The 14,214-nt window shown below is 42.3% G+C and overlaps 1 protein-coding gene across 1 annotated transcript in view; it reads left to right on the forward strand.

Annotated features, from left to right (window-relative positions):
- Window positions 1-14,214, forward strand: part of NOL8 (nucleolar protein 8) — a gene marked incomplete at its 5' end in the record, with an annotated part of 343,427 nt that overhangs the window by 312,743 nt on the left and 16,470 nt on the right. The gene's annotated exons all lie outside the window — the stretch shown is intronic.

The following is a 14,214-nucleotide window of genomic DNA, read 5'->3' on the forward strand; positions in this document are numbered from 1 at the left end:
CCCCCAAATTTCATGCCAACTGTACAACTAGGAGAGTAGTATACCTTATAACATGCACTTGTGGAGCCTACTATGTGGGCAAAACCATAAGTCAGTTTAGCCAAAGAATACATGACTGTTTATTCATCTAATGCCTAAATCCTTACCCTATTAGTCATCACCTGGGACTGTATTACAAATTTGATACCACACATGCAAGGTTTATTGTGTTGGAGATAGTTACTAGAGACCCATGTGGAGGCAATTGGGATAAAAAAATTATTTGTAAAGAAACCGTGTGGATTTTAAGTTAAAATACTGTAAATCCACCAGTCCTTAATGAAATCCTATCGTATAAATCTTTTTTATGACTGGAGGGTATAGACTTACAAACAACTTTATGCATGATTAGTTTAGGATTATGTGGGAAGGGCGGTGGATGTGTGATGTACCTGGATTTGGCAAAAGCATTCGATACAGTTCCCCATAAGCGCTTAATTTACAAACTGAGGTGTGTAGGCATGGACCAGGTGGTTTGTAAATGGATAGAAAACTGGTTACAGGGGTGCGCCCAAAGGGTTGGTGATTACACCGTGTTCCAAATTATTATGCAAATTCTATTTAGGTGTCACAAAGATTAAATATTTTGTTTTTCAGTTTAACTCATGGATGGCATTGTGTCTCAGGGCTCTGTTGATCACTGAAAACAATCTCGGACACCTGTGATAATTAGATTGGCAGGTGTGCCCAATTTAAGGAAAAACTACTAAAGGAGGGTGTTCCACATTATTAAGCAGAGCACCATTTTCAAGCAATATGGGGAAGAAAAAGGATCTCTGCTGCCGGAAAGAGTGAAATGGTTCAATGCCTTGGACGAGGTATGAAAACATTAGATATTTCACGAAAACGTAAGCGTGATCATCGCACTATTAAGAGATTTGTGGCTGATTCAGAGCACAGACAGGTTCGTGCAAATAAAGGCACATTGAGGAAGATTTCTGCCAGATCCATGCATTGGATCAAGAGAGCAGCTGCTAAAATACCATTACATAGCAGCAAACAGATATTTGAAGCTGCTGGTGCCTCTTGAGTCCCACGGACATCAAGGTGTAGAGTCCTTCAGAGTCTTTCAACTGTGCATAAACCTTCTATTCAGCCACCACTAACCAATGCTCACAAGCAGAAACAGCTGCATTAGGCAGAAAAATACATGACTAATTTTCAAACAGTCCTGTTCACTGATGAGTGCCGTGCAACCCTGGATGGTCCAGATGGATGGAGTAGTGGATGGTTGGTGGACGGCCACTCTGTTCCAACAAGGCTGTGACGTCAGCAAGGCGGTGGTGGAGTCATGTTTTGGGCCGGAATCATGGGAACAGAGCTGGTCAGCCCCTTTAGGGTCCCCGAAGATGTAAAGATGACCTCTGAAAAGTATATGGAGTTTATGACTGACCACTTTCTTCCCTGGTACAGAAGGAAGAACTATGCTTTCTGTAATAAAATCATCTTCATGCATGACAATGCACCATCTCATGCTGCAAAGAATACCTCTGCATCAATGGCTGCTATGGGGATAAAAGGACAGAGTCATGGTGTGGAGGCAGTTTACATCCAAACAGCAGCTCTGCGAGGCTTTTCTGTCATCTTGCAAACAAATTCAAGCAGAAACTGTCCAAAAACTCACAAGTTCAATGGATGCAAGACTTGTGAAGCTGCTATCAAATAAGGGGTCCTATGTTAAAATGTAACGTGACCTGTTAAAATGTTTAAAAAGTTAAAAAGTTTGATTGAAATAGCTTTTGATGTAAGTAAATATGCTGGAAACACAACAAATGACACTTTTCAGTTCTTTACAACCTATAAAGTGTTTTGAAACTTACTGTGCGTAATAATTTGGAACAGTGCATTGTAAGTTTATGTTTAAAAAGAAATACTGTTACCATTAGGAGGTTTGTTCAATAAAATTTGAATTGTACTCTTAATAGTTGATACCATGAGAATTATGCTGACTGTTATTTACATCAATTATTTAGGTAAATGAGAAAAATATCATTTGCATAATAATTTGGAACAGGGTGTAGTAGCATTTATTCAGACTGGTCTGGAGTGGTAAGTGGGGTACCCCAGGGCTCTGTCCTGGGACCTATTCTTTTGAATGTATTCATAAATGATATAGAGGTTGGGTTAAATAACTCAATCTCAGTGTTTGCTGATGATACAATGCTAAATAGGACAAGAACATCACAGCACGCTATAGAAACTTTACAAGACCTTAATAAATGAGTGGGCAAAAAAACATGGCAAATAAGGTTTAATGTTGAAAAATGTAAAGTAATGCACTTAGGGGCAAAAGATATAAATGTAAGTTACATGCTAGGGGGAGAACCTCTGGGGGAATCCAGGATGGAAAAGGATCTGGGGGTCCTAGTAGATGACAGGCTCAAAAGGGACATACAATTCCAAGCTGCAGCAAGCAAAGCTTAACAGAATATTAGTATGCATAAAAAAGGGTATTCACTCCAAAGATAAAACCATAATCTTGCCACTGTATAAAACTCTGGTCCGGCCACATCCGGAGTAGACTGTCTGGTTCTGGTCACCAGTCCTCAGGAATGGTATGCTCAAGCTGGAGAGAATCCAGAGAAGAGCAACAAAATTAATAAGGGGACTGGAGGACCTCAGTTACGAGGAAAGAATACAAAGACGCTTCAGAAGAGATATGATGGTGATATACAAATACCTTAGTGGTGATTCTAATATAGGGAATAAACTATTCAGTCTCAGGGAGTATCAGAAGACATGAGGCCACTTAAATTGGAGGCTAAGCGATTTAACCTTAAACCGCGTAGGGGTTTTTTCACTGTCAGAGCAGTAAGGATGTGGAACTTGCTTCCACAGTAGGTGGTGTCAGAGGGAGTATTGATAGTTTAAAACTCTTAGATGGGCATCTCAGTGAACACAATATACAGGAATATGATTCTTGATGCGAACACATACACAACTACATAGGTTGAACTGTATGGACTATTGTCTTTATTCAACCTTACCAACTATATAACTATACTGTATGTCCTAGAAGGAGAGGTTTTCTTCCAGCTCTTTAAAACACACACACACACACTTCGGGCAGCACACACCCAGCATGGAACTTAATCCTTCAGTTGCAAAGCGGACAGTGGAGGTCACCAAAAACTCCAACATATAGAATAACGAAAAAAGTCCAATCTGCAGCTCCTTGTTTAATTTATTAAGATGTACGTTTATTCAACAGAGATAATTTAATTTCTCAGCAGTTTTCAGGGAAACATTGTCTCCTCTGTCCCCGTTTTGTTTATGAAGTAGAGAAGAGAGAAGTTTTCTGAGAAGAAGATTCTCAGAAAGAGAAGAGAGAAGTTTTTCCTCTGAGAACAGCTAAGATCTGTGTAGAAGGGGGAGAGCTGCATGTGATCTCGTGAGATAATTGTGTGACTACAGATCACCTGAGTTTATACAGTGAAACCAAAGTTAAAAAGACCATGTAGTTACATGAAAATAGTAAGCACTGACTACTTGTACTTTTGAACGCACGTTTTGGCACATTCTTTAAATGTGTATTTTGGCTCCTTTTTGTGGAGCATTTAAGCATTATTTACTTGTATTTTGCTGCTTTTTTACATGCTGTATTTTTTAACACATTTTGGCGTGGGTTTTTGTAATGTGCATTTTGGCATGTTTCTGAACACACATTTAGGCACTTTATCGTACATTTTGGCACAGGCTATTTTAACACGCATTTTGGTGTGATTTGTAACACACATTTTGGCACTTTTCTTAGCAAGTATTTTGCCAATTTTAAAGTGTGCATTTTGATTTTTATGCGTATTTTGGCAAACAGCACATCTGCAAGCTGCTTTTGGGTGCCATTAACAAATAATGGCAGCAAAAACATGACATACATTTTGCATGTCTTTCCAGAACACATGCAAAAATGCAGGTGAAAAAATTAGCCAAAACACGTTTAAAAAAAAAAAAAGCACCAAATGCACATAAAAATTTCAACAAACATTTTTTAAAAATCGTGTGTTGAAAAAAGCAGCAAAATGTTTGTTAAAAACTGCACTAAAAAGGACCAAAAAGCCAAATTGAACCTTTTTGGGCATGGACTGTTGTGTGTATTTTGAATGTGCATTTTGGCGCGTTGGTCGCATATTTGTCAAACTACAAAATGTGCGGATAAAATGCATATCTGCGAACAGCATTTGGGGTGCCATTAACAATGAATGGCACCCAAAAGCGCACTGCGTACTTTAGCACAATTAGAAATTTCAGCAAGAACTGTGCAACTCTGCCAACAATTCTGCATTGCTCAAATGTGAATGGGTCCTAAATGGCAATACATTATAAATATACTGTGTGTGTGTGTATGTATATATGGGCAGCACAGTGGCTAAATTGTTATCACTTCCGCCTGGCAGTACTCGGGTCGTTGGTTCGAATCCCAGCCATGGCACCACCTGCCTGGAGTTTGCACGTTGTCCCTGTGCCTGCGTGGGTTTCCTCCGGGTACTCCGGTGTCCTCCCACACTCCAAAGACATGCTGGTAGGTTAATTGGATCCTATCTAAATTGGCCCTAATATGTGTATGTATGAATGTAAGTTAGGGACCTTAGATTGTACACCCCTTGAGGGTTAGGGACTGATGTGAATGTACAATATATATGTGTAAAGCGCTGCGTAAATTGACGGCGCTATAGAAGTACCTGAAATAAATAAATGTGTGTGTTTGTTTGTGTGTGTGTGTGTGTGTGTGTGTATATATACATACTATTTTGCAAAAAGTATTGGGACGCCTGCCTTTACTCGCACATGAACTTTAATGGCATCCCAGTCTTAGTCCATATGCTTCAATATTGAATTGGCCCATACTTTGCAGCTATAACAGCTTCTACTCTTCTGGGACGGCTGTCCACAAGGTTTAGGACTGTGTCTATGGAAACCATTCTTTGACCATTCTTCCAGAAGTGCATTTGTGAGGTCAGGGACTGATGTCAGACGAGTAGGCCTGGCTTGCAGTCTGTGCTCTAATTCGTCCTAAAGGTGTTCTGTGTGGTTGAGGTCAGGACTCTGTGCAGGCTAGTCAAGTTCCTCCACCTCAAAATAGCTCGCCCTTGTCTTATTATTTATTTGAGGTACTTATATAGTGCCGTCAATTTACGCAGAGCTTTACATATATATTGTACATTCTCATCAGTCTGTAACCCTCAAAGGGCATACAATCTAAGGTCCCTAACTCACATTCATACATACACATACTAGGGCGAATGTAGGCAGGATCCAATTAACCTACCAGCATGTCTTTTGGAGTACCCGGAGGAAACCCACGCAGGCACAGGGAGAACATGCAAACTCCAGGCAGGTGGTGCCATGGCTGGGATTCGAACCAACGACCCGAGTACTGCCAGGCGGAAGTGATAACCAGTATGTCTTATGGACCTTGCTCTGTGCAGTGGTGCGCAGTCATGTTGTAACAGGAAAGGACCATCCCCAAACTGTTCCCACAAAGTTGGGAACATGAAATTGTCCAAAATGTCTTGGTATACTGATACCTTAAGATTTATCCTCATTGGAACTAAGGAGCCAAGCCCAACCCCTGAATTTGGAGTAACTGGGAGTAATATTTGGGTAACGGGCAGTAATATTTGGGGTAACTTGGAGTACTAGAAGGAATTTTTGTAGTAACTTGAGGTACTGGGAGTAGTTTTGTAGAAACTTGGAGTACCTTTTAGTAACTTGGAGTACTACCAGTAGCTCAGAGTACTGGGAGTATCCTGAAGCAACCTATAGTATTGGGAGTATCTGTGAGTAATTTGGAATAACTTGGAGTAAGGAGTAGTAACTTGCTTGGAGTAACTGTACTTGGAGTAACCGTAAGAAATTTAGAATAACTTGGAGTGTTGGGAGTAACTTGAAGTAACTAATAGTATTGAGAGTAACTGGGGAGTAATTTAGAATAACTTGGAGTACTCAGTAGTTACTTGGAGCACTGGGCATTGACTTGAGTTCTGGGTAGGGACATGGAGTACTAGGAGTAATCGGAAGTAGTTTAGAATAACATCTGGGAGTGACTTGTTGTGAGGGCAGGGACTTGGAGTAACTGTGAGTAAATTGGATTAACTTGGAGCACTGGGAGTGTCTGTGAGGAACTTGGAGTACTAGGTGTAACTGGGAGTGGAGTACGGGGAGTAACTTTTTTTGGACTATCCCCATTAAAAGTAGACAGGTAAAATGTCCAAAAGGATTGGTGATACAATCCAGTGCACATCTTGTTCCATATATACGTTCCTTGAAGAGCCGTTCAAGGATGAATACCTCTGTGGGAGATGAGAGCTAGTTGAATCTCTGGAAGCCCAGATCTTGGATCTGGAGAATCAGGAGGAAACACTGCGAAGCATCAATAACCTGGAAAAGAGCTTGGACATTACCCAGCAGTTGCTGGCTGGGGCCAGTATAGAAAAGGGGTGGAGATATGGAGGTACAGGAGACAGAAATAAGTAGGTAGCTGGATGACAGAAGGAGGGGTGCAAGGAAGAGCCTTAGAGAGGCTAGTCCTGAGTTTGTACATCCCAACAAATATGCCAAATTACATAATGTTGGAGATATCAGCTCAGGGGTGGCATTGCTGAAACAGACAACCTCCACTAGCTCTTAGGGGAATTGCTGCTCCTGTAAGGAGAGGGGCAACAATACAGACAAGTTTAGACAGATACTGGTGGTAGGGGACTCAGTCATTAGAAGGACAGATATGGCAATCTGTCACATAGATCATGATCTCCAAACAGTATGTTTACCAGGCTCTGGGGTTCAGCATACCATGCACTCACATTTCACAAAATAAAAAGAAGCCTTAAATGATGTAAACTTTCCCACATCAGTAAGTGTGTAGACCGGCAACAAATTATGGCTCCTACATCAAAGGGTATTAGACCAGCAACTGTGCGGTTCCCACATCAATGAATATTCAGCTCAGCAAGTGTGTGCTCCCACATCGGCAAGTGTGTGCTTCCACATCGGCAGGTGAACCAACAAAGATTGCCCCAGAATGCCACAGAGCCATCTTTGTTGGTCTTTCAACTGCTTGAAAAATAAAAAGTATTTATTTGTTTCTGTTATAAAATTTTGCAATGAGGTAATTTTTCTCCTTCACTGATGTGCGTTGATGAGGCAGCACTGATAGGCCGCACTGATGGGTGACACTGATGGCACTGATTGGTGGCACTGCGGGGCACTTGTGGGTGGCACTACTAGGCACTGCTGGGCACTTGTGGGCAGCACTGCTGGGCACAGGTGGGCTGCACTGCTGGGCACTGATCATCAGTGTCTTGATGATCGGTGCCAATCATTCCTCTGACAATTGCCGGTTATCGGCAGTACAGGAGGGCACATTCTGGGAGGACGCCATATGACCCTCCCAGAACTGGCCGGCCGCGGTGAAGCTGTCATTCGGCTATTTGCGGTCGGGAAATGGTTAAGGAACACATTTTTTTTTTGTCACCGTTTCTTTGACTGGAACACTGTATCACCGTTTATTTGGGACAGTGGACTTTTTATTATTTTATTTTTTATCTCATCACTGTTGATATAATCACTTTTGTTTTGTTTTTTTCATTTTTGCGCTGTAATATTATTTTTAAGTTTGTTGGTTTTTTACCTTATGAACAGCAGCATTAATTATTTGGATTACATATACCGTATTTTTTGCTCCATAAGACGCACTTTTTTTCCCCCAAAAAAAGGAGGAAAAATGCCAGTGCGTCTTATGGAGCGACCGGTCTGGTATTTCCGACGCCGCCACCATGTCAGAATACCGGGCTGGCCGCTCAGCTCTTCTCTCCTGCAGGAACTTAACTGTTCCTCTGTCCAGCGCTGTACAGTCTTCCCACGCCAGCTTCTTCCCGCGGCTGCTTCTGTGACAGCCAGGTGCCCACTGCGCATGCGCGAGAAGCGCTGCGCTTTGTGAATGGTCCAGCGACTTCTGGGACACATGACAGGTCCCAGAAGGCGCAAGGCCATTCACAAAGCGCAGCGCTTCTCGTGCATGCACAGTCACAGAAGCCTGCGCAGGAAGAAGCCAGCGTGCCCACACTGAAGAAAGGACAACTTCAGGTACCCGCTCCCCCTCCCTCCCCAAAGGTCTGCAGTCTCTTGGTCATCCCCTGTACTGCCTGCAGTCTCTGGTCATCCCTTGTACTGTCTGCAGTCTCTGGTCATCCCCTGTACTGTCTGCAGTCTCTGGTCATTCCCTGTACTGTCTGCAGTCTCTGGTCATCCCCTGTACTGTCTGCAGTCTCTGGTCATCCCCTGTACTGTCTGCAGTCTCTGGTCATCCCCTGTACTGTCTGCAGTCTCTGGTCATCCCCTGTACTGTCTGCAGTCTCTGGTCATCCCCTGTACTGTCTGCAGTCTCTGGTTATCCCCTGTACTGTCTGCAGTCTCTGGTCATCCCCTGTACTATGTCCGCAGTCTCTGGTCATCCGCTGTACTGTGTCCACAGTCTCTGGTCATCCGCTGTACTGTGTCCGCTGTCTCTGGTCATTCCCTGTACTGTGTCCGCTGTCTCTGGTCATTCCCTGTACTGTGTCCGCTGTCTCTGGTCATTCCCTGTACTGTGTCCGCTGTCTCTGGTCATTCCCTGTACTGTGTCCGCAGTCTCTGGTCATTCCCTGTACTGTGTCCGCAGTCTCTGGTCATTCCCTGTACTGTGTCCGCAGTCTCTGGTCATTCCCTGTACTGTGTCCGCAGTCTCTGGTCATTCCCTGTACTGTGTCTGCAGTCTCTGGTCATCTCCTCTACTGTGTCTGCAGTCCATTGGTTCAGAATATTTTTTTTCTTGTTTTTCACCTCTAAAACCTAGGTGTGTCTTATGGTCAGGTGCATCTTATGGAGCGTGAAATACGGTAATTTCAAAGATTTTTTTAGGTGCAGGTTAATTTCATACGTTTTATGCAAAGCAGGTGCTTAAAGTGAAGCACAAACACAGCATACAGTTATAAACGGCACACCGCACACAGTACACAGTTAACCCATTGATCTCCCCGCGTTAACCCCTTCCTGCCCAGTGCCATTAGTTGAGCGGCAGCGCTTTTTATTAGCACTGATCACTGTATTGGTGGCACTGGGGATGTCAGTGACACCAAGTCAGTTCCCTACAGTGTCAGAATGTCTGTCGCAGTCCCCACTATAAGTCACTGATCACCGCCATTACTACTAAAAACAACAACAAAAAAAAAAGGCCAGTATATATACACCGCCATTTGTGAACGCTATAACTTTCACGTCAACCAATTAATTTACACTATTTGGGATTTTTTTTTAGCAAAGACATGTAGCAGAATGCATTTTGGCCTAAATTTAGAATACAATTCGATTTTTTAAATTTTTTTTACTGGACATGTTTAATAGCAAAAAGTCAAAAATACTGGGTTTTTTTTCCCTCACTTTCCTTTTTATTTTTTTTTATATAGCGCAAAAAAATAAAAAACGCACAGGCGATCAAATACCACCGCAAGAAAGCTCTATTTGTGGGGGGGGGAAAGGACGTAAATTTCATTTCGGTGCAGCGTTGCATGATCGCACAATTGTCCGTTTAAAATAATGCAGCGCTCTACTGCAAAAAATGGCTTGGTCACTAAGGGGGGGTAAGTAGTTAAAGAGAAAAAAATGACCTTTAAAAAATATAAGGTAGATGGGTGCAATCAGGGCAGCTAAAAAAGACAATGAGTGGCATAGTGAAGCAGAGTAAAAAAAATCCTAAGAATTTTTTTTTTTTAATTAATATACAGCAAAAAGGTCAGAACATATTAGACACACAAGGGAAGTTGGTTTCAAATGACAAGGAGAAGGCAGCTGTACTGAATGCATTCTGCTCCTCAGTCTTTACAAAGGAAAAGGAGTGGTATAACAGGTATGATTGTATTGCCAGTAACACTCGACAGGATGTACGTGGACTTCCGGTTCTGGCGCCACATGTAGTGGGAGCAGAAGGCGGCTCCGGAGCTAATATGCTTACAAAGCCTGCAACGTGACCCTGGGACACAAATTGGTGGTCTCCGCCACCCCCCCACACTCTCCTACAGTCCAGCACTGCATGGAACGGTTTCTGATCCCCCTCTGGCACCGGCCCCACTCTCGCTCTGGTCATCCGTTCTGAGCGCTCTCCTGCAGGGACACAGACACAGCCAAGATGGCCGACGGCATGGATACAGGGATCACAGGCAATGTACAGTTGTGTTCAAAATAATGGCAGTCAGACATCACTAACCTGATCAATCACTCTTTTTGGTAGAAATTATATTTCTACATGGCAAATAATTTACTAGCAGGTGTAGTAGAGTAATAGAAATCCAACAGACCCAACAGTCATGACATGCATGTTGCTGATTCTGTGTAATTGAATCACTAATTGAAAGGGGCATGTTCAAAATAATAGCAGTGTGGAGTTCTATTAGTGAGGTCATTCATTCTTTGAAAAACAGGTGGCAATTATTGCCCTTATTTAAAGAAGGAAGGCAGCAAATGTTTTACATGCTGGTTACAGTGCATTTCTCTCTGAAATTCTGAGGAAAATGGGTCGTTCCAGACATTGTTCAGAAGAACAGCGTACATTGATTAAAAAGTTGATTGGAGAGGGGAAAACCTATAAAGAAGTGCAGAAAATGATAGGCTGCTCAGCTAAAATGATCGCAAATGCTTTAAAATGGCAACCAAAACCTGAAAGACGTGGAAGAAAGTGAAAAACTACCATTCGAATGGATAGAAGAATAGCCAAAATGGCAAGGAGTCAGCCAACAATCAGCTCCAGGAAGATCAAAGAAGGTCTAAAGTTACCTGTGAGTACTGTTACAATTAGAGGACGCCTATGTGAAGCCAAGCTATCTGCAAGAAGCCCCCGCAAAGTCCCACTGTTGAAAAAAAGACGTGCTGAAGAGGTTACAATTTGCCAAAGAGCACATTGACTGGCCTAAAGAGAAATGGCGCAACATTTTGTGGACTGATGAAAGTAAGATTGTTCTTTTTGGGTCTAGTGGCCGGAAACAGTTTGTCAGACGACCCCCAAACACTGAATTCAAGCCACAGTACACTGTGAAGACAGTGAAGCATGGTTGCGCAAGCATCATGATATGGGGATGTTTCTCATACTACGGTGTTGGGCCTATTTATCGCATACCAGGGATCATGGATCAGTTTGAATACATCAGAATACTTGAAGAGGTCATGCTGCCTTATGCTGAAGAGGAAATGCCCTTGAAATGGGTGTTCCAATAAGACAACGAACCCAAACACACACCAGTAAACATGCAACATCTTGGTTCTAGACCAACAAGATTTATGTTATGGAGTGGCCAGCCCAGTCCCCGGATCTTAATCCAATAGAAAACTTGTGGGGTGACATCAAAAATGCAGTTTCTGAGGCAAAACCAAGAAATAGAGAAGAACTGTGGAATGTAGTCCAATCATCCTGGGCTGGAATACCTGTTCACAGGTGCCAGAAGTTGGTTGACTCCATGCAACACAGATGTACAGCAATTCTCAGAAACAGTGGTTATACAACTGAATATTAAGTGATTCAAAGGAAAGCAAAATCTTCAAACATTTTTCAGTTTATATAGTGAATGCTTGTAATGAAGAATATAAACACTGCTATTTTTTTGAACAGTCTAATATTCACTTTTCTTTAATTTCTTTAGAGGAACAACACAAATTTGATATATGTTTCTTCATGTTTTGATTTGGAATAGTAGAATGTGTAGTGTTCCCAGTGTGTATGGAAATAAAAGCTATTAGAAGGATTTTGAGGTTTATTCACTTTTTTCAACACACTGCTATTATTTTGAACACAACTGTATATTATATAGGGCGTGCTTGTTGGAGCCCAACCTCTGTAGCTATAGGATAAAGGTGCCGGATGGATGGATGGGAGCAGTAACACTGAGGCAGCTCTTCTTAGAGTAGAAGCAAGGCTCTAATGCAGTAACAAGAAAAAGAGAGGAAGGCGCCTCTAAGTGCAGTATTGACAATTTATTTAGTAAACAATGGATAAATTGCACAAGATAAATAGACTCATCGTGTGATGTAATAAGATCCAGGTGAGACATCCAGCCGTCCAGGGATCACAGGCACCGATGCAATGCCCACGATATCGCTGTGGAATTGTCAGGAGACCAATATGGTAGGATAGCACAGGCTGTTGCAGCCCTACTCTCTCCCACCATTACAACTGCAGTGGACAAGGCAGTGTCAGCAGGCATTGAGCAAATTAGAAAGGAGCTAAGAAATCATGCTAAGAGACTTAGAGGCGGAACAGCGGATATCAGATACAGAGCTACAAAGCCATTCACAACACTGCCCCTACCTACCTCACCAACCTGATACCCAAGCACCACCCTACCCGTACCCTTCGCTCCTCACAGGACGACCTTCTATCTTCACAAAGGCACAAGGCAGGGCTGTCCCTTGTCCCCCTTGCTTTTTAACTTAGCAAGGGGGACAAGATTTTTCCTGAATGATCCTTTGCTCCACGGCATACATATAGGCAATCAAGATCTCAGGCTAGCCCTATTTTCAGATGGCATTTTGATATTCACATCTAACCCAAGCGTCTTACATACAGAACTTATTCACACACTTTCATACATGCTCGGGTCTTAGGATTAATTTCGGGAAGAGTGAAATTCTCCCTCTCTTTCATGCTAGTTCTCCACAATGGGCCAACTCATCTATATTTCAAGTGGCAGTACATCATATCACTTACCTAGGTATCAAAATTGGGAAAACCCCCTCTTCCCTTTATCACCTTAATTTTCCCCCGGTTGGCCTCTAAAATTATAGGAGAGATGGGCCTTCCACTTTCACTCTTCGGGAGATGCCACCTGTTCAAAATGGTGAGCTTTGCTAAACTCCTTTATTATGAAATAGGAGCTTTGTGGTATCATTGTTTAAAAAGGGGCGTATTCTGGAGATGTTGTGGAGGGTGAGGCAGCATGATATGGACAGGGATTGGAAGTGGGCCTGAAAGGATAGTTCAGAATCCAGGATTACCCCTATTGATCCTAAGAAGTCAGGGGAAGAGGCACGTGGGGGAGGAAATATGAGCTCAGTTTTGGATAGATTGAGTTTTAGGAAGTGATGTGACATCCAGTCTGATTATTTATATATATATATATATATATATATATATATATATATATATCTATACACACAGTGGGGATCGAAAGTTTGGGCACCCCAGCTAAAAATTTTTGTATTAATGTGCATAAAGAAGCCAGGGAAAGATGGAAAAATCTCCAAAAGGCATCAAATTACAGATTAGACATTCTTATAATATGTCAACAAAAGTTAGATTTTATTTCCATCATTTACACTTTCAAAATAACAGAAAACAAAAAATGAAGTCTGCAAAAGTTTGGGCACCCTGCAGAATTTATAGCATGCACTGCCCCCTTTGCCAAGCTGAGACCTGCCAGTGTCATGGATTGTTCTCAATCATCGTCTGGGAAGACCAGGTGATGTCAATCTCAAAGGTTTTAAATGCCCAGACTCATCTGACCCTGCCCCAACAATCAGCACCATGGGTTCTTCTAAGCAGTTGTCTAGAAAACTGAAACTGAAAATAGTTGACGCTTACAAAGCTGGAGAAGGCTATAAGAAGATAGCAAAGCATGTTCAGATGTCAATATCCTCTGTTCAGAATGTAATTAAGAAATGGCAGTCATCAGGAACAGTGGAAGTTAAAGCAAGATCTGGAAGACCAAGAAAAATATCAGACAGAACAGCTCGCAGGATTGTGAGAAAAACAATTCAAAACCCACGTTTGACTGCACGATCCCTCCAGAAAGATCTGGCAGACACTGGAGTTGTGGTACACTATTCCACTATAAAGAGATACTTGTACAAATATGGTCTTCATGGAAGAGTCATCAGAAGAAAACCTCTTCCACGTCCTCACCACAAAAATCATCGTTTGAACTTTGCAAATGAACATATAGACAAGCCTGATGCATTTTGGAAACAAGTTATGTGGACCGATGAGGTTAAAATTGAACTTTTTGGCTGGAATGAGCAAAGGTACGTTTGGAGAAGAAGGGGCACAGAATTTAATGAAAAGAACCTCTGTCCAACTGTTAAGCATGGGGTTGGATCAATCATGCTTTGGGGTTGTGTTGCAGCCAGTGGCACAGGGAACATCTCACGAGTAGAAGG

The sequence above is a fragment of the Staurois parvus genome, unplaced genomic scaffold, assembly GCF_062004578.1.
Source record: "Staurois parvus isolate SC_StPar_1 unplaced genomic scaffold, SC_StPar_1.0 ptg000341l, whole genome shotgun sequence".
In the NCBI taxonomy this organism is placed as follows: domain Eukaryota; kingdom Metazoa; phylum Chordata; class Amphibia; order Anura; family Ranidae; genus Staurois; species Staurois parvus.